Genomic DNA, 23886 nt, shown 5'->3' on the forward strand with positions numbered 1-23886 from the left:
TGCTCAGAAACATGCCTGACACTTAGTGAGCATTTGATAAATGCAGCCCTCATTGTGGCCGTCCTTGTCATTAACATGATTAGTCCTCAGAGAGAGCACTTGCTGCTAAAATTAGAAAACAGAGAGGAATTGGTTGTCCACGATGGAATGAGTAAGAAAGTCAGTTACAAAAAAAGTGCTGCTTTAAGTCAGAAAAAGATCCAAAGAGGCAATGGATGTTTGGTCAGTCAATGGCACAGGATCCAATCCACAGTCTGGTGCCCTCCAAGAATCATATGGACAATACGGAGCATTCCATGATACGAATTACTCAACTCTGTGTTGAAGGCAGCAAGTGTCTTCTGCTTTGCTGAAAGCAGGAAGCTCAGCTTCAAGCAGAAGGAAAGGTTTAATTCAGTCCAGGGCTGGAGCTGAACCAGGCGGGTGCCTTAGAGGCAGAGAGCCAGGTCCACCGCCATCAGATGTCCTCGCAGCCGTGTTCAGACCTTGACCGAGTGTGCCCCATGCTCCAGGTGGAGCAGGGACCCTCGTGGGGACTGCGCTCCACGGTACAGTCACTCTCCCCTTCAGATCTTCCACAGCTTGACGCAGAACCCCGAAACTCCCCTCTTCATGACGGACATGGCTCGTGCCTCAGGGCAGGGCTCTCCAAAGCTCTGTCACACGTCCTTGAAACAGGACGTGCGTGTAACTGCGTGCTACGGTGATGTGTGATGTGGGGGCTGTATCCCTGCTGTCAAAGAAACACTGCTTCGAGTGTAGGGAGAGTTTAAGTGGTGGACTCATTTCCAGGAGAGAAAAGACAAATTAATGAACTTGTCAAACTCTATTCTTGCACAGCAAAACCTGTTTCCCAGGGGTGCCTGGCATCCATCTTCCTACTTCTCCTGCTCTAGTCTGTGGTCCTCGAGGTGCTCAGGAACCCGCAAACCTTGCCGCAGCTGCCCACAGAGCCTGTGAGAGCCGCTGCTTTGCTAAAGAGCTCGCATTTATTTGTATGTAAATAGGTTTACATTTATACAAGCGTCTGGATGTAATCTGAGTGCTGTTAACCAGTCAGCCTGGGTTCTGGATATTATGTTGGCAATTTAGATGGATTTTTTTTTTTAACCATTTTTTTGAAGTATGGGCTTCGCTGGTGGCTCAAATGGTAAAAAAAATCCGCCTGCAATGCAGGAGACCCAGGTTCAATCCCTGGGTTGGGAAGATCCCCTGGAGAAGGGAAAGGCTACCCACTCCAGTATTCTTGCCTAGAGAATTTCATGGACTATACAGAGTCCATGGGATCGCAAAGAATCAGACACTGAGCGACTTTCACTTCACTTCACTTCACTTCCAGTATTCTTACCTGGAGAAGTCCATGGACAGAGGAGCCTGGAAGGCTACAAATCCATGAGGTCACAAAGAGTTGGAAGTACTCAATACATTTAAGAGGTCAGTTTTACTTAAATACTTCTTCGTTAGACAATTTATATTGATTACTCATGATTTATATTTACATAATTTTTATTTTACATGTTGGTTTTATAAATCATAATTTATTTTAACTCTGACAACTAATTTTAACTATTTTAGAAAAAAAATAACAAAATATATGAAAATAATTTAATTTTTCAATTTAAATAATTATTTTAATTTGCTTTCAGATAAAATACATTGACAGTTTGCACACATTGCACATGTTTCATTTTTGATACATTTTAGTCAATTTTTGACCTTTTGGCTTATTCCTGACCATAGAACAAATTAAAAAATTGTTGTTGTAACAACACTATTGGGCTTCCTTGAAATTAAGTAAAAAAATAGAATGCATGTATAATAATACCTTAACTATATATGTATGCTTTTATTGCTCATCCAAACATTACCAACATATCTAAATAATACCAAGACATCCACGATAATATGAACTTCATTTTCTTTTATTTTTTTTTATATTTTAGTTGATAATGTTCAGACATCTAAAAACCATCACTTTGCACAACTTTCTTTATTTTGTCATCATTTGTTAGGGTGGAAGCCTAGGACGGTCACTTCTCATTAGGTCCAGTGTACCTTCAGAGGAGGGGGTTATACAAGGTGTGAGGACAGCTGGGAACCATTTTAACAACGCCTACCACACCAGCTTTTTACACAGCTGTGTTGTATTTGGGCTTACATTTCTATTTGATGGCTAAAGGAGGAAAAAGATTTGTAAGAGGTAAGTGGAGAAGTAGAAATGGAATCAAAGGTATGTCCATGGGAAAGGGCTATAGACCCAGTGACTGCTGAGGAGGGAGAGCTTGAAGGATTCAGGAGTAACTGGAATTCTAGCCATTGAAAAAAGTGGTTCCGTGGAGAAGCCTTCCCAAGGCCTAGAGAAGAGGCATGTTGTTGGAAAGGATGTATCAGTGGTTTTTAAATATCTCTAATGATATCATAAGGGAGAGAAATTTATGATTTCTGATTCCTTTATTTATAATTTATTCCTTTATCTATAATTCCTTTATTTATTCTGAAATAAAACCAGGACCAATGGATGGAAATCACTGAGGCGAATTTCCAGACTTCATAAGGAAGTCCTTTCTGGTCAGTGGAGCTGTGGGTCAGTGGAATGGGTACCCCAAAAGTGGGGTGCCTGGCTACCACAGAACTGTTGAGGTGGGGGCTGGGTAGCTGCAGATAGAGTTGGGGGCAGAGGTGAAATTTGGAATCCTACCCCTGAGGGCTCTGGCCCTCAGTTTCCCTGCCAGGGGAGCTACCCACATGAGGTAAAATAACGAGAAAAAAAATGAGGGGTTAATTCGTTAATGGCTGAGCAAGGACCCCATCCTGCTACAGGCAAAGTTGCTTTGACAAGTGATCTTGGCTCATGAAGCAGACGTAAAATGAAGCCGTCAGCTTTCCCTTCCTTTCTCCAGGTGGATGGCTGAGATTGCAGAGCAGGTGCGGAGCATTTAATTGACCAGAAAGACCAGAATTGAGAACACTTCTCTGGAGGCCAGAACCCGTGAGTCTATATATTGAAATGAGGGAAATATAGATCCACCATATTCTTAACTATTGCTGCTTAGTATTCTGGTGTGTGGACTTTTAATTAATCTACTATTGATGAAGGTGCTTTTATAATATTGAAATAGACTGAAGTAATATTTGCATATAGAAAAAAAACAAATTATGAAGGTGACCCAAGGGGAAATTTCCAGGTCTTTCATATGAATTTGTTTATTGGTCTTATTAGGTAATTAGATAATATATTTACATAGTTCAAAAGTAGTATCACTCTTACCCCTGCATCTTTTACCCTGGCTCCATGGATAGCTATTTTTTTTATTGTGATAAATACACAGAGCATAAATTTATCATTTTAAGTATGCAGATCTGTGGAATTAAATACATTCACATAGCTTTGCATCTATCACCACCATCCATCTCTAGAACTCTTGCGTCACCTCAAACTGAAAACAGTATTCATTAAACAACGAGTCTTCATTTTCCAGTCTCCCTCAGCTCCCAGCAGCTTTCTGCCTCACTCCCCATCCTCCTTTCCCTCTTAATGAATTTTTGACTATTCCAGGAACCTCATCAAATTGGACATGGTATCATGTCCCTTTGTGTCCGGCTTATTTCACTTAGTATAAAATTCTCAAGGTTCATTCAGACTATAGCTGGGTCAGAATTTCATTCCTTTCAAAGACTGAATAAGAGTCTACTGTGAGTATATACATCTTATTTATTCGTTTATCTATCAGGGGACATTTGGCTGTTTCCTCGCTTTGACTACTGTGAATAAGGTTGCTGTGAATATTGGTGTACAAATATTTGTTCGAATTCCTGCTTTTAATTTTTTAAGGTATACACCCAGAAACGGAATTGTTAGATCATATGGTAATTCTATGTTTAATTTATACTCCTCACTAGCAATAGAAACGGTTTCTATCTCTTCACATAGTTACCATGGATTTCAGATTTTGCTAATCTGCTAGGTGAAACCTGATAACTCACAATTGTTTAATGTGCATTTCTCTTATTACTAGTGAGGCTAAGCAATGTTTCACATTTAAAGACTGTTTTTATTTTTCTGCAAACTTTCTACTGATAGATATCCTTTGGCCATTTTTTTCTACTAATCACTGGCTATTTTCTTCTAATCATCTAGGAACGCCTTATGTCCTTGAGAGATTAGCTGTTTATCTGCGAAATGATTAAGAAATATTTGCCCCAGTTTGTCATGTGTCTTGCGACTTTGCTTACAGTGTTTTTCACTGAAAAAATACTGACTTTTTATAGTCCGAATTATTTATCATTTTTATTGGTGCCTAACTTTTGAGTCAGAGAAGGCTTCTGAGTTCCAAGGTTATAAAGGATACTGTCTATATTTTCTTTTAGTACTTTAATGGATGATTCTTCTTTTTAACAGTTCATTTCCAGACCTTTTTGGAGTTATCTGGAATACAGTGAAAGATACGGGTTCTTGATTTCATTTCAGATGGCTACTTGGTTGTCCCCAAAACATTCATTAAGAAGTTCCTCGTTACTCACTCATTTGAAACTACATACTAACATTAGGATGCATTTTGGACTATGTATGAATCTCTGTCCTTTGCATTTTGTCATTTCATATTCATACCACACCACCACACTATTTTAATTATTGAAGCTTTTATAGTGCACTTTAAAGCTTAGCATGAACAATGATGGTTCTTCTCAGAATTTTTCTGGCTAGATAGTATTTTTATTTGTATCATTTCATATCTGTAAATTAACTTTGGCAGAACTGACTTCTTCTTGATATTGAATCTCCTAACTTAATACATTAAGTCTTTATTTTCACTTTTGTATCCATCAAGAATTATTTTAAAATTTCACTGTAAAGATTATACATATATCTAGTTGGGTTTCTTGGTAATTTGACTTCTGTTATTTTTTTAAAGTATTGTCACTTTTATACTTTATTAAGGCTATTGATTTCTGGTATTTTCTACTAACTTACTGAGCTAATTTATTCTTGGTGATTTTTTTAGAAGATTCTCTAAGGTTTTACAACTACATAAGCATGAAATCTGCAAGTAGTGATAGTTCTTTCACCTGCCTTCCAATTCACACCTCTAATATATTTGTCTTATGAAATCACATTGCTTGATACCTCTGGGAAAATATTAACAGTAAAAGTTAAAGGGGATCTGTATCAAGTTCTCTAATTATGTATTTCTTGATACCTATTTTAGACAGTTTCTACTGATTTCTATTATGAAAAATTAAGACTTATGCTTTAGCACACTGTCCTCTTAAATGTATTGTTTCCTGACTATCTTTTGATTAGTAATGTTGTCTTTTATTGTCAAAGTTTATAACATTTCAATTCAACTACTGATTAAGCCTTAAGCCTTTAATTAACTCTTATATACTTTATTAGATATTTATTCTAAAAGGGCAAATATTATGATTATATAAATGCTATTCATGAAGGGATCAGTAAAAGAGTAATATGATCCTATGCCACTCATTTTTGCTGCTCCAAAGAGAATGTTCAATTAACAACTATTTGATGTTTTTCTGAACTTGCTTCCCATCTTACTCAACCTCTTGTAGGTCACATTTCATTGTTATTCAGTCTGTGTATTACTCTCTTTTGAAAATTCCTTGATTTCTGAAGTAATCCCTCAGATAATATTTCCATATGGGATGTATGAGTAGTGTATATTTTGTTTCATTGCAAAACAGGAAATGCTTTTTTTTGTTCTGTACTTTACTGATTATTTAGATGGGTACAGAATAATTTCCATCAGATTTGACTGCTTCAGTCACCTTGCCTTTTAGAATTGACTGTTGCTAATGGAAAGTCTGATACCGATTTGATTTTCATCCTTTGGCCTGTGGTCAGTTTTTCTTCCTCTCTTGGGAAGTTTTTAGACTTTTCTATTAGTTCTTTGGAATTCTGACATTGTATATCAATTTGGATCCAGGGATGGGTTTTTTCTTTTTTTGGGTGTTGCTGTTCATCCACCTGCTTAACTCTCTGAAGATTGTTTTAATATGAAGACTTCTAACTTTTTTCAACTCACAACAATGTTTTAAAGTATGATTATTACTCTCAATTTACAAATAAGATTTAGAAAGATAAACCAGTCTGCTCCAGATCACTTCCTGATTACTCCACTGTGTTAAACTTATAGTGATTTAGAATATACCTGAAGGCCATACTTGAGATTACTTTTGGTTCAAATATAAAAACTTAGGTTTCAGATTTAGAAACCTGAATAGTTATCACCTTGAAATTTTGGTGTTCATGATAACAAATAATTAATAAATTGATAAGTTTATATTTGCAAGTTCTATTTACTATTTTTAAAAATGAGAAGTCTTTGATTAGCTATATCCCTATGAGGTCCTTCCCTGATTATATCTCAAGAAAATCACTTCCTCTGTAGGGCCTTAAGGTTAAGAAGTAAGTAGAAATAGTGGAAATAGTATTTTCTGGGGAAAGCAATAGTAGAATTTGCTTTATATATATATACATAAAGAATTCATAGCAGATTTTTATAAAATGAGTTAGAAGAATAAAGTGATGGAGGCAAGACCATGCGCTCTCAGCATGTGACAGACACCAAGAATTTATGAGTCACAGTGGTTCTCAGCCAGGGAGTTCCCCAAGGTCATGTTGCAAACCAGTGGTAGAATAAATAATAAGCATTTTTTAAAATATCAAATTCCTTTCCCATCATATCAACTGAAGACATTTCCTTACCTCATTTCTCCATGGGCAATCAGGAGATTTGCCATGGCTAACAGGGGAAGTACTGAATTCCCTTTCATCACACTGAGCTTTCTGAGCCACGTGTAAAAGAAGCTAGAGTCTCCCACTCCAGCTGGTGGTCAGCTCCCTGACTAGACACATGCAGAAAGGGGGAGTGTTGTGTCCTTGGAGTGAAAGGATCATAAATCCAAAGACCATTGGTAATTGTGCTGGTTTATTATGGGTGGAATTCTCTACTGGATGGAGTAAAACGTGGTGTCATGACGCACAACCAAGATATTCTCTCCCAGGGTCTCAGAGCCTTGGTACCACTGAAATTTGGTTCCAGGTGACTCTGTTCTGTGGGAGGCTGTTCTGGCCATTGTACAATGTTTTGCAACACCCCTGGCGTCTACTCACTAGATGCCAGTTGTGAGAATGACAAATGTCTTTTAGATGTCGCCAAATATCCCCCGGGTGGAGAAAACTGCCTCTGATTGAGGCCCACTCATAAATAGAGATTCAAGGCAACGTATTTTAGTAAATAACTCTGAAGAATATATAAAAAGCTTTCCAAAATACATTCTACATTTCATACGGAAGTCTTTGAAGAGTATGTATTACAACCTAAACATTTCAGGCTCTGAAAAGAGGCAAAGACTCTTTATATAAATACAGTGAACCACTGGGACCATCAGATAGCAATACTGAAATACACAAACTAAAATTCTGTGTGTGGCAGGAGAAATAATTTTCTGATCAGATTATCAATCTCAGCCAGTGTTATTAATAACACAAACATGGCAGTTAATCTATCTGTTCACGCCTTTATGCTTCATAATGTCTAAACATGATTTGAAAAAACATATTCATACTTTGAAAATAGAACAACTATTTTGTAAAGATGATTCAGTCAGCAGGATGCTCTGACTGGCACTCCCTAAATTCTATTTTTGTTGAGAGGAGTGATTGCCTTAAAAAAGAGACACTGAACTTAGAAAGTGTTAAACCATTTTTGCTGCACATTTTTGCTTAGATAAATTTGCTAATGGTCATAACTTATGCCCTGTATGATAATCTTGTGCCAAATGTTTGGAAAGTGAATGAAGGAATTACTCAATCTAACCAGGAGGCTAAAATAGACATTCTGCAGAGAAGAATTTGAATTTTTGACTGTTGCCTAATAATATTGATATTTCTTACTTCTGTTTACTCTATTGACAATGGAATGTTGCCTACAATGCCTATAAAAAGAATTTTCTGTTATTTTAACATTGACCCAATCTATCTTTCTAGATGGGAGTGTGGGGGCGGTGAGAAAATAATAACACATTAAAAGTTTCTAGTGAAAGAAAGGGAATCTTTAAGTGAAAATGGCTATTTGTAAGTTCAAAGTGTTATTCTACACTAAGCTTTCCAAGAGCATGAGGTCCTTATATATAATTAAGTGGATGCACATAAAAGGATACACATGTTGAACATACATATGCACATATGTATGTATGGGCTTCCCAGGTGGTGCTCCTTGTAAAAACCCACCTGCCAATGCAGAAGGCATAAGAGACATGGGTTCACTCCCTGGGTCAGGAAGATCCCCTGGAGCAGGGCTTGGCAACTCACTCCAATATTCTTGCCTGGAGAATCCCATGGACAGAGGAGCCTGGTGGGCTACAGTCCATAGAGTTGCAGAGTTGGACATGACTGACGTGCCTGAGCACACATGCATGTGTATGTATGTGTTTGATCACTTTCACAATAACTAACCCTGGGAAACCATCCTTACAGAGCATCACGGAAGATGGACATTGTTGAGTTTGTGGGGTGAGGGGATTGTGAGTAAAACTGCTTTATCTGTTAATTAATATTTCAGTAACACTTCCATAATGCTATCTGCTAAGTCAGTGAATCAATCGATTCATCCATTAGCCAGTCACCTTCAAAGGGCCTGCGGGTCTGCAGAAGGCTAAGCCTCCTGAACTTTCTGAAGGAATATGTGTCCAAAGCTTATTTGGGAAAAAAACCCCACCAACCCAGGAATGAGGGTTCAAAGTCTCTTCTTTGGTCAGCATTTATGAATATTTAGAGACTCTTATTAGAGGAGGGATAAGCAAAGAATGTGTATGTTCCCCAAGAGAGTGGAAAAACACCAAAAGCGTCTTTCTAATAGCAGGACAAAGAAGATGAGCAGCAGTTAGGAAGAAAGCCAGTGCAAAAGGGAGGGTCAGGGGTGCCTGACGGAAGACGTCCACGGCTTGGATAAACTCTGAAGGACTCATTTTCAGGCCTCTGCCCTTCCGGACCTGTTAGAGAGTGAAAGGGCTTCTGGCTCAGACGATAGAAAATTCAAAAGGAAACGTGAAATGAAGACGCAGCAAAGGTCACGTTTCTTCTTCCATAGCATAGTAGCTTCAAATGAAGCTTTGTGAGGAAAACCTAGAAGTGTTCCTAAAAATAAATAAATAACATTTCCTGGCGACGTTACCACACCAAGGAACGCAGACAAAGGAAAGAGAGTGTTTGATATTGGTCTTTCAAGCCAGGGCCATGTGAGAAGCCGTCAAGCTGTCTTCTGCCAGCCGCAAGGGGAGAGCACCTTACTTCCCACCCAGGGAGGCGGGGAAGTGGGAGGGGGATTCACCTTCAGCGTGTAACCCTGCTCACTCTTGTCCTTCACACCCACTCAGCCCTGCTGCAGCGAAAGAGCAGGACCTTGGCTGTCCCTGGAAACCCCAGCTAAAATGCATCTGTTTTATATTCTAGGTGTGAAATACTAACTATAAATATGTATTAGATGCAAAGTGCTTTTTAAACTAGAATATGCTTTGCCAAGTAGAGTTATTAATATCAGAAATAACCCACCGAAAAACCTGATAAATGACAGTTTAAATCTGCCTCTTATTGTTCATGGGCCATGCTTCTGAAAGACACCCAAAGACACAGCACATTTTCTGTGTGTTCATGTCTTTGGTGATTGTTTTTAGTCATGCAGTCATTAGGATATTCAACCATATTATTGATTATTCATGTCTGTAAATAATTTGAAAAAGAATTTTTAGGTCAGCAGAATTCTTGCTAGCCTTCATATTTCCCACCACTTCTACTCCATCCCAATCCATCCCTTTCTCTATACAACAGGTTAAGAGTAGATTCCATCTTCAACTGAAAAAAGAACAATGCTCAGATTCCCTCTTGAAAAGACTTTGTGAAACAAACAAACATCTCAGGAAGAGTCAAGTATAACCTATTATCTATCTGTTTCTTTACCATCTGAGCCACCAGGGAAGTCCTATCTATCAGTTTCCTTAACATGTAATAAATTCTCCAAAAACTTAGGGGCTTAAAACAGCAATAATTTATCAGCTGATGATGTTGACACAGCAACACGGACTGGGTTCAGCAAAGAGCAGTTGCACTGGTCTCATCTGGGCTCTTTTTCCTTTGGTCAGTGGGCAAGTGGTCGAGGGGCAGCTTGGTCTAGAATGGCCTACTCTCATATTGCTTATTGGTGAGAAGCTCACTGGGTCAAGTGCCTCCAGAAGATAGCCTGGGCTTGTGGCAATTTCAGGATTCTCAGGGCAGCAACAGAGAAAGTCCTGATACGCAGGTACTTTTCAAGCCTCTACTTTGATAAAAGGAAGTTCTGTAGCCACGTCCAGATTCAAGAGGTTGGGAAACAAACTCTTGATGGGAGTTGATGCCAAGTCATATTGCAGAAGTATGTGCACAAAGGAATGGGAAAAGTTTTGGGGCCATTTCCAGCAATTTATTATATATGGCTATGGCATATTTTTTTAAATGGAGGTTAGAAGGCACATTAGACGTTCTTTCAGGCCAATCTCCCATCAAAAGATGGAATCAATAGCATATCCTATGTGGGTTTCCAATCATTGCTGTGATGATTATAAATCCCTTACTTACAAAAAAATGTGATTGCATCCATGTATCGTCCATCTATTTGTCTCAGCTCTACTAGGAGACCAGACCACAGGCCAAGCAAGGCCCTGCTCTCATATGATATCCCTCTGATGTGTAAGATGGCTGTGTCAGATGGGCCAGTGGGCCTCCCTTTTACAGGCCGCTCATCTCGGGTCCTTCCACTGTTTTTCTTCGGGTGTGGTTGCTGCCGTGTTCTGCTCAGGTGCTCAGTCGTGTCCGACTCTATGTTACCCAATGGACTGTAGCCCACCAGGCTCCTCTGTCCATGGGATTTCCCAGGCACCAATACTGGAGTGGGCTGTCATTTCCTCCTGCAGGAGATCTTCCTGACCCAGGGATTGAACCTGGGTCTCTTGAATCTCCTGAACTGGCAGGTGGAGTCTTTACCATTAACCTGGGTTGCAACACCTTAAGTATTCTACTTGCTCTCTTCTACCTTTGCTCCAACTTGATGCCAACCTAAGCCGAAAGCAAAAGGCCAGGTGTGATGCACCAGCATGCAGAAAAGGGGACTACCCTTTTCTTCAACCCGCATTCTTTACTTCCAGGAAGCCTTGCAGCACGCGCTTAACTCAGATTGTATGGGCAGCCACAAGTCTCCCCAACCTGTACACAGATACTGTTGTGGAAAAAGATACACGCCCTTATATTCTTGTCAAATTTCACTTTACGATATTGGGCCCCCCCCCCCTTTTTTTAATTGCCGAGTTCTTTTGGGATCTTTGCAAAATATTTGATGACACAGATGGAATCCATGAACTCAGTCAATGTGATTTCTACATCTTAATTCAAGCATTGGGATAAGTTACTGAACAGAACAGGAATGAGGACAAACTTCCAAGGCACGCCACTAGGAACTGTCTCTCTTTTATGTGTCTACCTCACTCCAGTGTGGTATAGTGGGAACTTTGTCAAATTCATCGGTAAAATCTTGTTATGTGGTATCTATCTCATTCTTATTCACCAGACTAGTCAACTGGCCCCATAAGAAGTGAGGTTAGTGTGATTCCTGGAGAAAGCAACTTTTTACCAAATCTTCATAAGATATTCCTAATTACAATTATTTCTGAGAGTGATGTTAATTTTACCAGTCTGTATTAAAAACCATGATACTTTTCTGATTTCCTTGTACTTTTTCTGTGCTCCACAGTTTATTTCCCAAATAACACTGACAACAGGTTCAGGTGAGTCTTCAGTAAGCTCTCTCTCCATCCCCTGGGAAATATATTATTTCCCTAGGCTAACACCCATTTTTTTCTCATTAGGCAGCAATATGTGCCCCTTGCTTAGCTCAGATATTAAAATGCACATACAAATTCATTTCTCCATCCAAGCTGCATTTATTAAACACCTACTCTCTCTGAGGCAATGGAGCCTTTATCCAGAGGGCCATTTGTGAATGAGCATGCCTAGAAACAAAGCCCCAAAGTGCATTTTGTTCCATACTTTGGCATTTGGAATTCTATACACAGTGGAGATGTGATGACTAGTTTCAAGTAGGAAAGTGATATAAGCAAATCTGTAGGCTAAAGAGATCTCTCTAGAATGAGTTTAGAGGATACTATAAGGGTGCAAGCTGGGAGACTCTTGTAGTAAACTGAGACATACAGTGAAGGCTGGATTAAAACAGTGGCAGTGGAGACAAAAATGAGACATGAATTCATTTAAGAATGGAAAGACTTTGGCAACTGGATGAACGAGAGTGAGACGCAAGGTCCTAGGATAACTTTCCTTAGTTTCTGGCTGAATTATTTGGATGGATAGTTGGACATTTACTAAGAAAGGGAAGAGGTTATTGGTTTTATGTTACCATTCCAGGACTGCACATATTTTATTAAATTTGAATTATTTTGAGAAATAAATTTCCTATGTCTCTTTTTTTCTCATTGCTTAGCATCCCTTATGATTGTATAATCAGGTGAAAATATTCTAGACGATCCTAAAACTCCTTAATTGTTTGCCTCTTCTGTATCTCATTTGCTTGATACAGCTTAATATTTTGCCTAGAAATTTTAAAGTATTTCTTTCACTTGACCATCTTCACCCTGATTACCAAGAATTCACTTTCTCTTCAAGTTCCCATCACATTCACTTTACCAGCAAATTTCTCTAAATCTAAAGAAGATCTAGATTATCTTCCTCCAAGCTCCCTAGGACGTGAAACGATCAGCAGCCCATCTGGAATTTCTCAGATGCTGTGCCTTTTGGCTGAATGAGATTTAGAGCTGTTTTGATGCTGAAAGTCCATCATCACTCACTTGTGTTTCTTGCTTTTAGGTCAGTTCTATGATTTATTTCAAAAGCACATTATCCACCCGCTACACCAGGCCCAGAAGCCTATGGGTTACAATTCTATCACTTTTATACCTGAGGAAGACACTGGATCAGACTTGTAGAACTTTAGGCCCAGATAGGACTAGAGATCCCACCTACTGCTCACTTGATAGTTAAGTAAACCAAAGTCCTGGGAGATTATGTGATTTGTGTACGTTTCCACAACTGGTTAGTTAGGGGCATAGCCAGGGCTAGAACATATGTCTCCTGACGTTTAGCCAAAATATGTATTATGTTTTTCCCTTGGCACGAAGTCAGACACTAGGACTTAAGTAAAGAATTTAGGGTATTCTACATCCAGCATGGCAGGGGCCCAATGATGCACTAAGAATATAACATAGGAGTATATGATTGTGCGATGCTGTGAAGATGTCCTTATATAGTAGTACATAGATTCTTGGGTACTGATGTAGTCAGCTACATTTTCCAGCCAAAGGGGCCCACAGCTCTTTGACCCAACAACTTTCACACCCCTCAGGGGTTGTACTGACCGCTGGAGAGAACTCTGTGAAATCCCAGGGTAGAATCGAGGGCTGGGTCCACTCACCGCGTCATCGATCATGTATGTTTCCCTTGGCACTGCTTTATCTGGTTCAGTAGTAGACCAAAAGAAAGTGACATTTAACCAAGCCCCAATTTTTATTCTTGTTCGTATCTAACTAAACCTGAAGGAGTGCTTTGTGGTCAGGTCTGTTTCAAGGGAGTTCCAGAAAGTCCCCATGTTCAAGTGCTCCCTGGAGGCAGGGTACCAACTATATCTAGCAAAAAGGAAAAAAAAAAAGTAAAATAAATAAGGAAAAATGTCTCCAACAAAGACCCCTCTCCAAAGAGAGGGGTCACGCAGAGCCTGTGCCTGGCAAGGCTCAGTGTAGAAGCCACTGAGGCTACAGCGGGTGGGGGTGACCCAGAAGATGATCCATGCGCCACGCTCTAGCCTGCCCTTTGTTGCACTATGGGTGTGAATGTGTGCACGCTTGCTCAGTCCTGTCTGACTCTTTGGGACCCCGTGGACTGTAGCCCGCCAGGTTCCTCTGTCCGTGGAATTTTCCAGGCAGGAATACTGGAGTGGGTTGCCATTTCCTTCTCCACTATAAGTACTCCCAAATGAGTTCTCACACCCAACTAGACTCAAGGGTGGCTCCCAACCACTATTCTGGAGGAGAAAGAGCCCCATCTAGAAGCTACAAGCCCACCTGTAGCTGACTCTGGCTATGCCACTGGAGAGCTTGGTCCCTAAGAGACCAGGAAATAACGCGAGGATCCAGCGCCAGAGGGCAAGGCCAAGGGTCATACAGATCACCCTCTGCGGGAACTCCTTCCCTCTGGGACACCGGAGTCTTCTTGCTAAACCAGGAAACACTCTGGCATTTCCATATGCCCTCTGCGAAGCAGACAGCCACCTTCAACTCGTTGCGACCCCTTGGACTGTAGCCCGTCAGGCTCCTCCGTCCATGGACTTCTCCAGGCAAGAATACTGGAGTGAGTTGCCACTCCTTTCTCCAGGGGATCTTCCCAACCCAGGGATCGAGCCCAGGTCTCTTTTACTGCAGGCAGATTTTTTTACCATCTGAGCCACCAAGGAAGCCCCATTGATAAAGGGTTGCAATACAATATTCGTCCTTTTTAAAGTGAACACGTCATTTTTTAATGTTGAAGAGAGGTAAACGTGTTACTCATCCTTCTACCTCACCGTAGCATTTTAGTTCCTTTAAAAAACAAGATATGACAATACCATACACACTGTAAATTTATCTCTTCAAGTTTGTTTTCATCCCTAAGGAGCTATTGCTTTCCTGGTGGCTCAGAGGTTAAAGCGTCTGCCTGCAGTGCAGGAGACCCAGGTTCGATTCCTGAGTCAGGAAGATCCCCTGGAGAAGGAAATGGCAACCCACTCCAGTACTCTTGCCTGGAGAATCCCATGGTGGGAGGAGCCTGGTAAGCTACAATCCATGGGGTCGCAAAGAGTCAGACACGACTGAGAGACTTCACTCACTCAAGGAGCTATTGCTCACCTAAGGTTTACCAGTAGGCTGCCCCAGGGTATGTCCATGTTATCTGAAACTGTGAAAGTATTGTATTCTTTCATTTTTCCTGGATAAAACTGGCCCTGCCAGTCAAGTTCTTTGAAGCTATAAGGACAATGCACCCTCCTGCAAAGAGTAATTGTAACTGTAAAGCGAAAACTGGTTTAGCACACCCATGGAAACAAGAAGTAGAAGGATAATTTTCCATCCCTTGTCACTTTGGGCTTTCGTTCTCTTCATCCTGGGGTCTGCAGTATATTTCAGATTCTCCCAAGATAATATCTCAGGGTTGCTAGGGAAATAAACTTGAGCTCACGTGGCCAGACCTTTCTTTGTTCACCTTGCATTTGAGCTTTCCCCAGAAGTAATCAGATCAGATGATCACAGTGTCAACTACTTCCAGAGACTTCCCTGGTGGCCCAGTGGTTAAGACTCTGTGCTGCCAACGTAGGGGACGTGGGTTTGATCCCTGGTCAGGGAAGTAAGATCCCACATGCCATGTGGTGTGGACAATGGATAAAAGCAAACAAACAGAAACCTCTATTGGCTAGTTGATGCCAACCACCTACCTATAAAGTAGCAGATATCTCTCAAGGTTAGTGACTTTGGAGGGACACCACTTCTCATCCAAGTCTAATCAACTGTATCCAGAGAACACAGGTAACTGATTTTACTTCCCAGGCCAAGGATTCTGTGTTAAGTCAGAACCACTGAGACAGGACAAAGGATTTAGGGCCATTTGTTTTTCTTCTTTTCTTACATGAACCATTTTGAACGTCTTTATTGAATTTGTCACAATATTGCTTCGGTTTTATATTTTAGTTTTTTGGCCACAAAGCTTGTGGGATGTTAGCCCCCTAATTAGGGATCAAACCTTTGCTAACTGGGGTTAGCAAAGTCCGAACCACTGGACTGCCAGGGAGGTCCCTAGAGCAATTTGTTCTTCGAAAAGGATTGTGTCATTCAGGCACACCCGACTTCACAAGTTCTCCCATTATGTGTCTACACTCCCGGCATCCCACGTGACCACCCCTGTCACTCAAGTCCAGCTGCTACTTAACATCCCCTAAGCCTAGACTACAGAAGTGATTTCTATGATTGCAAAGTTTGCTCTTGCTACACATTTTGAAAAGAAGGTCATCAAAGGATCTACCAGTTAGAACACCCCTCTGAAGTCCAGCAGAGACCGTTTCAAACGGCCTTGTGATATACCAGATGAAAGAGATGACAGAAGTGCAAATTATTGGCATTAAATGGAAAAGAAGAACATCAGAAGACCAACTGTAGTTTGGGGAGAAATTAAAACTAAGAACAAAGGAAAGGGAGTTAAATTCAGGTCTATTCCTTGAAAGGATGGGTTCTGATTTTGATCTTGAGAAAAAAAAAGTTTTCGAGGAAAAACTGTCTCCAACACGATCCATCTTATAATGTTCTATAACATCTTTCATCTATTGAGTGATTTGGAGGGAAGAGGGAGTTGATGGTAATGAAGCAATCATTAGACTTAATATTTAAAAATAACAAGCTTGTTTATATAAATTAGTGGCAGTTCCACAAACCTGTCACAAATATCTAGGTCAGTGCAAAGAGCAAGAAATATAATTTGCAGAAGTATAACAAAACAGCAGAAACAAATTTATCATTATTATTCTTATATTGCTCTTTTGCTTTTTATCTTTCTTGTAGTGATATAATATTTCAGTGCAGGTAGAAAATATAAATTGTGTTGGCATCAGGAGTGGTGTTGTCATAATTGAATTCTTTCAAGAATTACTGTGTGGATCTCCCTGCTTTCCTCTTCTTTTCGGCTTCTCTGGGAAATTCCAGGAGGGACTCTGGCAGCCAGATTGACAGTTACACATAGTGGAGCGACAATTTAGGCTGCAAGCTGGGTTTGCAAGGACGTTATAGTCAATGTCCTCGTTAATAAAACTTGAAACCATTTCCCCCAAAGCTTCTATGTCTTGGGACAGGCTGTTTGGGAGATTCTAGATGTGTAGCTTTGATGCCTGCTACCTAGGAGACTGTTGCCTTCCTCTATAAATAGGTTCAGCTCTGTTCAGAAGGAAGTAATTGAAAAGGAGCAAAAGCATTGGATTGGGAGTCAAAGGCCCTAAGTGGAGTCCAGTTTTACTTAACAAATTATGTGTCTCTGGAGAATTCACTCAACTTTTATGAGCCTCAGCTTCTTCCTCCACAAAAAAACAAGGATAGGTTAGGTGACTTTTGTGGTCTTTTTCAGTTCCATATTTTTACAGCCAAGTATTGGGTTGGCCTTTTCATACCTCTCATGGGGTTCTCACGGCAAGAATACCAGAGTGGCTTGCCATTCCCTCCTCCAAGTGGCAGTGGATGAGATGATCAGGTAGCATCACCACCTCGATGGACATGAATTTGAGCAAACTCCAGGAGATAGTGAAGGACAGGGAAGCCTGGCAGGCTGCAGTCCATGGGAGTCGCAAAGAGTCAGCCACGACTTAGCAACTGAACAAAGACGATTGGGTTGGCCCAAAAGTTCGTTTGGGTTTTTCTGCATGACACCCTAACATGGCAGGTATGTGCATGCGTGCTAAGTCACTTGAGTTGTGTCCGACTCTTTGCGACCCCATGGACTGCAGCCCGCCAGGCTCCTCTGTCCATGGGACTCTCTAGGCAAGAATACTGGTGTGCGTTGCCATGCCCACCTCCAGGGGATCTTCCCACCCCAGGGATTAAACCCACATCTCTTGTGCTTCCTACATTGGCAGGCAGGTTCTTTACCACTACACCACCAAAAACCCAAACTTTTTAGCCAAGCCAATGTTTTTCTAATACCCGAGTGAACCCTTTCAAGTGTAAAGTCCAAAATGCAGTTTTCCTTGAGTATTTCTAAAGGGAAAAGTTCACTGGCTGCCTGGTTTTTCAGTGGATTTATTTCTCGGTCACTGATCATTGCTGTACTTGTAACTTTCCTGCAGATCTGGTGTAAGGGCCAGTGAATGACAACCCCGTGTTCTCCGCTGCAATCCCACAGGCGCCGAAGAAGAGGCTGATAATCAACCTGGAAAGCTTAACCAAGCCTAGCTCTTCCTGCCAGGCATCTCAGCATGCCAGGATTGGAATGCCTGTGTCCAGTGCACGTGACAAATTTAATGTTTCACCTTACCCTCCTTGCCAAGGAGGGTAAGGCGAAACATTACAGGAAATAATAATCTGAAAACAGATAAGCACACTTTGTCATGCAAACTATCCTTGTTATCCAACTTTAAACAAACAAACCAAACAAACAAACAAAAAAAAAACAAATCAAAATGACAGCTTCTCTCAGGCCAGCACTGTAAGAAATGAAAGGCACTTTAGATGTTCCTCAATGCAATGCTTATACTTTGGAGACGAGGAAATGGAGGCTCAGATAGGATAAAATGTTGTGGCCAAGAGCCTACAGCTGGTTGGACGCAGGCCAAGAGCCGATTTCAGATTCTCTGATTCCCAGGCTCTGGGGTTCTCTGTCCCCATCTCCGTGTTACTCCCTGCAGATCGCACCGTTTGCCTGTAAGCTGTACACATTCCCAAGTGACCTTAGTTCCTCTCGCCGTATGTCCCAGTTCCCCACTTCCGGAGAGGAAGAAGGATTTCCTTCCTCATCCTCACCTTCACTACCACATCTTCAGGGCAGTCAGCCCTCACCCTGTGGGTGCCTCCTTCACCGGAGGATCTCTGTTCCTGCTCTCTGGAAATCCCATTTCTTTTACCGTCTTTTTTTTTAACCCCCCCTGTGGCTTAACAGCATCCCTGCTTTCAACCCAAAGCATCCAAGCTCAACATAAAGCGCTGAAGAGCCAGTTAGGGAGTTGTTTCCTCACCATATGTTATTTCCTGTGTTTTCAGGCATCTCCCAGTGGAACAAATGTCAGATCCATCAGTGGAGGCCTGAAGGCTAGAGATAGTCCCCTGGGCCAAGGTGGTAAAGCCTCTGGCTGAGCTGGGGCCTGGCCCCACCCTGTACATGTCTGCCTGCTCTGAAAAGGGCGTGCTGAGAGGCGGGCGTGGACGGAGACCAGCCCACGGCCGGAGCACCAGCCTCCTCCCCTGACAGTCCACCCACGAGAGGAAAATGAAGGCTGTTCCACCTTTCTTTTCCATGGACAAGGGGCAGAGGTTTTAATTAAAATGAGTTCTGGAAAGTCACCCTTATTTTCTGAGAGAGAGGAAATGTGGCCATGTTTTTTCTTTCTCTTAGAAAGATGAAGCAGCAAACACGTGGTACATATGTTAGAGAAAAAGAAGTCAATAGACCACAACACGAAGAAGATAAATGGATGATCAATATCGATCCAAACAGAACAAAGACTGTTGCAATCCCCGCCCCCAAAACACACTTTAAGGAGCTTTTAACAAATCGGTATGCAGACGTTTCTTAAATACCTATTGAAGGGCACTGTGCTAGTAGTTTTTGTGCTAACTGAATTCCCTAATCGAGGTGGATTTATGAGTAGGAAAAAAAAAAAAAAACAAAAACGTGGTGTTGTCTAAGCAGGAAGAGAAAGCAAGCAGTCATGTATTCCATGCATGCTCTGACACAGTGTTTCCGAAGGCCAGGTCACCCACCTGTTGGTTATTTTAGGAAGGGGGATTCTGGCGGCAGCTGGGGCTCTGCCATAAATAACTTGCACCCCAATGTTCTAGCACTGAGCCCTGCTTGCCACATCTTTCTAAGAGACCTGGATTTTGGAGATGCCTCAGGTGACCACTCCCCCCGGAGCCCCAGAAAATGACTGAGGCTCCCACGTGGTCACCATCATTTCTTCCCATCAGCCCTTGCACCTTGCAAGCTGGCTCTTGGCTTCCAAGGACTTTCTGCTGTCGGAAGGCCAGCAGAACAGCAGTTGCCTGAGAATAATCACTGTGACTGTCAAGGCTATTGATGACCATCGAGTTTTATAGCACCTCCATTAGACGATTAAACACATTCACATTTCAAAAATCTTCCGATAGCTCCTCATGACCATTCATTTTAACCTCAAAAATCCTAATCTCGATATCTGAAGCTCCACCAAATATCCCAGCCTCCCCCTGGGTCATGCTCTCTGCCTCCTGCATCTGCGTGGGCATCTTCTGATGCTATCAGTATCTGAGCCTGGAGGAGCACTCAGCAACTCCTTCCTTCCCCAAAGGCCTCCCTGTCTTGCATACTTAACCTGGGGGGGTTTACACACCCATACGTTAGGTGTGTGTATGTATGTGTGTGTTTTCTGTGCCATGGCCATTTGTAGATAGGCTCACCTGCCCAGAGCTAAAGAAAATTCATCATCCAAAATCATGACATGAATGAATGGGCCTTGTCATTCAAACAGCAACACAAGCACGCATATTCAAGTGAGAGCTTCCATTGCTGCTCTAAGGGGTCTTTCAAAAGTCAGCAAAATGAGGTTTTTTCAGAAGAAGGATCAAGTATCTTTTGTTTATCTTTTTTTTTGAGATATAATCAACGTATTACATTAGTTTCAGGTACCTAACATAACGATGTGATATCTGTATGTATTCAAAACTGAGGAGGGAAATGTATTCTAAAACTATCACCACAAGTCTAATGAGCATCCACCACTATACACAGTTGCAAATCTTTTTCTTGTGATGAGAACTTTTAAGATCCACTATCTTAGCAACTTTCAAATATACAGTATAGGATTAATAACCAAGTCAACATTCTGTACATTGCATCCCTGTGACTTACTCTATAACTGGATTATTGTACCTCTGATCACAGTCAACCATTTTGTCCATCCCAATGCATACCCCTCATCCTCTGTCAACCACCCGTCTATTCTCTGTATCTGAGTTCATTTTTTTGTTTGTGTGGTGTTTTTTGTTTTTTTTTAGATTCCACATATAAGTGAGATCAAACAGTATTTGTCTCTCTCAGGCTGATTAATTTCATTTAGTGTAATGCCCTCTATGTTGTTTACCTCTCAGAGCTGGGAAATTTTGTTGTTGAATCATTTTCAGGAAAAAAAAAAAAGTTGTCAGTATACAATTTGGGGGCTTTGATTGGCATTGCTTTTCCCAACATGGACATCTGCAGATAAGAAAACCAAACCACCAAGAGAATGCCTTTATATACAAGCTCAGGCACCACTTACACCCCACTTCCATGATTAAGATTTAATCGCCATATACCAAATCTTCAGTAAGATTCATATCATCTTTAAATTACCTGTAAATATGGTACAGAAGTCTTGTCCTTAAGAAGGTCCTTCATAAATGTTTATTGAAGTGGTCATGGAAGATTTAGCTCACAGGAAATCTAAGTGGTTATCAACAAGCATAGCAGAGCTGAGTGGGAACCCTTACTTATTATTTGATTTTCCAATAGGAAAAACAAATTCAACCTCACCTTGGCTTTCTTCTTCCATAGATTTTAAGATGATCTTAATGGGCTTGGAGTTTCAGGGTCAGCCTTTTTTGAAATTGTTTTTCTTTTACACTAAGCACACGTTTACAGCTTTAAGAGATACTGAGCATATTCACACAGCCATTCTACTTGAATTTATAAGAAGAGAGTTACGATCATGGAAGGGTTTTTTCTATTAACAAAGTGCAAGGGAGAATTTTCTGATAACCGTCTGGTTAACCGAGGATCAGTGATACAGGATAGCTGTGCCATTGACTCCTGACATCATAGAAATGTGTATACTTCTGAACTGAGATCCTACATCCTTTCTTTTTAGGAGTAACAACTACTTTCCAAAACTGGTTTTAAGTAGTGTTTAACAGTGACAGTCATTATTTTTAGGCAGAAATTTTTATGTTGTTTTGCTTTCAGTTAGTTCTAATTAAGTGTATCTATTCTCCCTTCGAATAGAAGGGGAAATGGTGGAAGTAGTGACAGATTTCCTCTTCTTGGGCTCCAAAATCACTGTGATGGTGACTGCAGCCATAAAATCAGAAGACTATTGCTTCTTGGCAGGGAAGCAATGGCAAACCTAGACCGTGTGCTATGGTCTTCCCAGTGACATTACTCTTGCATATAGTCAAGGCTGTGGCCTTCCCAGTGGTCACATATGGCTGTAGGAGCTAGACCCTAAGGAGGTAGCATGCCAAAGAATTGATGCCTTTGAACTGTGGTGCTGGAGACGGCTCCTGAACGTCTCTTGGATGGCAAGGAGGAAAAAAAACAGTCAATCTTAAGGGAGATCAACCTTGAATATTCACTGGAAGGACTGATGCCAAAGCTAAAGCTCCAGTATTTTGGTCATCTGATGTGAACAGATGACTCAGAAAAGTCCCTGATGCTGGGAATGATTGAGGGCAAAAGGAGAAGAGGGCATCAGAGGAGGAGATGACTGGGCGGCATCACCAATGCAGTGGACATGAACTTGAGCAAACTCCAGGAGCTGCTGAGGGACAGGGAGGCCTGGTGTGCTGCAGTCAATGGTGTTGCGAAGAGCTGGACATGACTGGGCGACTGAACAACAACAATGAATTCCCTGAGAAGGGGCTTCTCAGGTGACACTAGTGGTAAAGAACCCACCTGCCAATGCAAGAGACATAAGAGACCTGGGTTTGATTCCTGGGTTGGGAAGATCCCCTGGAGGAGGGCATGGCAACCCACTCCAGTATTCTTCTCTGGAGAATCCCATGGACAGAGGAGTTTGGTGAGCTACAGCCTATAGGATCGCATAGAGTCAGACATGATTAAATGACTCAGCACGCATACACACACTTCTTGAGTGGCAGATGAAAATCTGTGGATGACTAAGAGTGATTAGTGTCAGCTTAGTTTGAGCATTTATGAGGCCATCAGCTAAGAATCCCATGAAAATTTATGTCATTAGACTAGGAGTACCATATCCCCTGTTTTTGTTTTTCCAGTGTCTCTTCCAGACACAGTCACTTATGTTAATGGGCTTCTTATTAATACACGCCCCTTGTAGAACAGGCTGGTTCCCACAGAGTGTTGGGTTTTCAGCAATGAAAGGAGGTAGGATGTAAACTGCCGGTTTACACCAATCTCACAGGGCGGAATAGCTGCAATGAGAGGGCCTCTGAGTACAGAGGAGGCGCTGGTGACCCAGACCACAGCCCTCTGTGGTCTCCTGCCACCTGCAGAGACCTCCAGGGGATTTTCCCCTTCATGGCAGCTACCAGGAGCTTCACAGAGTAAAGGTCCTTGTGCTTCTATGTAACCGGACAGCAGAGATCACCAACAGGACCAGAGCAAGGGGGGCTCGACACAGTGCAATGAAAACATCAGTTTGCAGAAATATCCAAATCACCAGCTCCCACTCCTACACCACCAACTCAACTGATCTGCACAAGGACGGTGTATCCCTGTCCAGAAGTGTGCTTTAGCACCCAGTACAGGGTCTGCCCAGAGAGGCTTTCAGTAAACAGATTTCAACTGGATGACTTGCTTGAGCTGTTGGGGTAGGAGGAAAGAAACTCCGGTATCTTATTTCCACAACTGCTGAAGTTCACAGCTGTCAGGTCCATAAGCTCCAAGGTCAGCCCTGGAAGGGCAGCTGGTGGGGGCCCGCAGTCTTCACCCTGGCTTATACTTAATCTTTGGCCATTCCCCCTAAGCCCATCCCTGATTGGAGCGCCTTCTAAAATCTTCCACAGAATCCAGGGTGCTTAGAACTGCCCACTGCTTTCTGCTGAAGCTAGCATTCCTTGGCTAACACTACAGTGATTTGATTGGATTGATGTCTATGCCTAATGTGATAACATGGTTAAATGTCGGCTCACGATTTCTTTTCATCTTAACATTTTTCAGTAGCCTCTTGGGAGTTCACCATTTTATGACTTTGTGAAAGCCAGTTGATTTTCCTTTTTTAACTAGTGGTGAACAGGGGAGACTTTCTTTCACATCACTCCAGCCAGAGCAGTCGTTCGGTC

General features: G+C 41.6%; 1 non-coding gene across 1 annotated transcript; it reads left to right on the forward strand.

Moving 5' to 3' along the window:
• Positions 1-14775: 14775 nt before the first annotated feature.
• On the forward strand, positions 14776-14848 carry TRNAC-GCA (transfer RNA cysteine (anticodon GCA)). The gene has a single exon. It is a non-coding gene; the product is annotated as a tRNA-Cys (tRNA).
• The last annotated feature ends 9038 nt before the right edge of the window (positions 14849-23886 follow it).

Source organism: Muntiacus reevesi, chromosome 20, assembly GCF_963930625.1.
Source record: "Muntiacus reevesi chromosome 20, mMunRee1.1, whole genome shotgun sequence".
In the NCBI taxonomy this organism is placed as follows: Eukaryota; Metazoa; Chordata; class Mammalia; order Artiodactyla; family Cervidae; genus Muntiacus; species Muntiacus reevesi.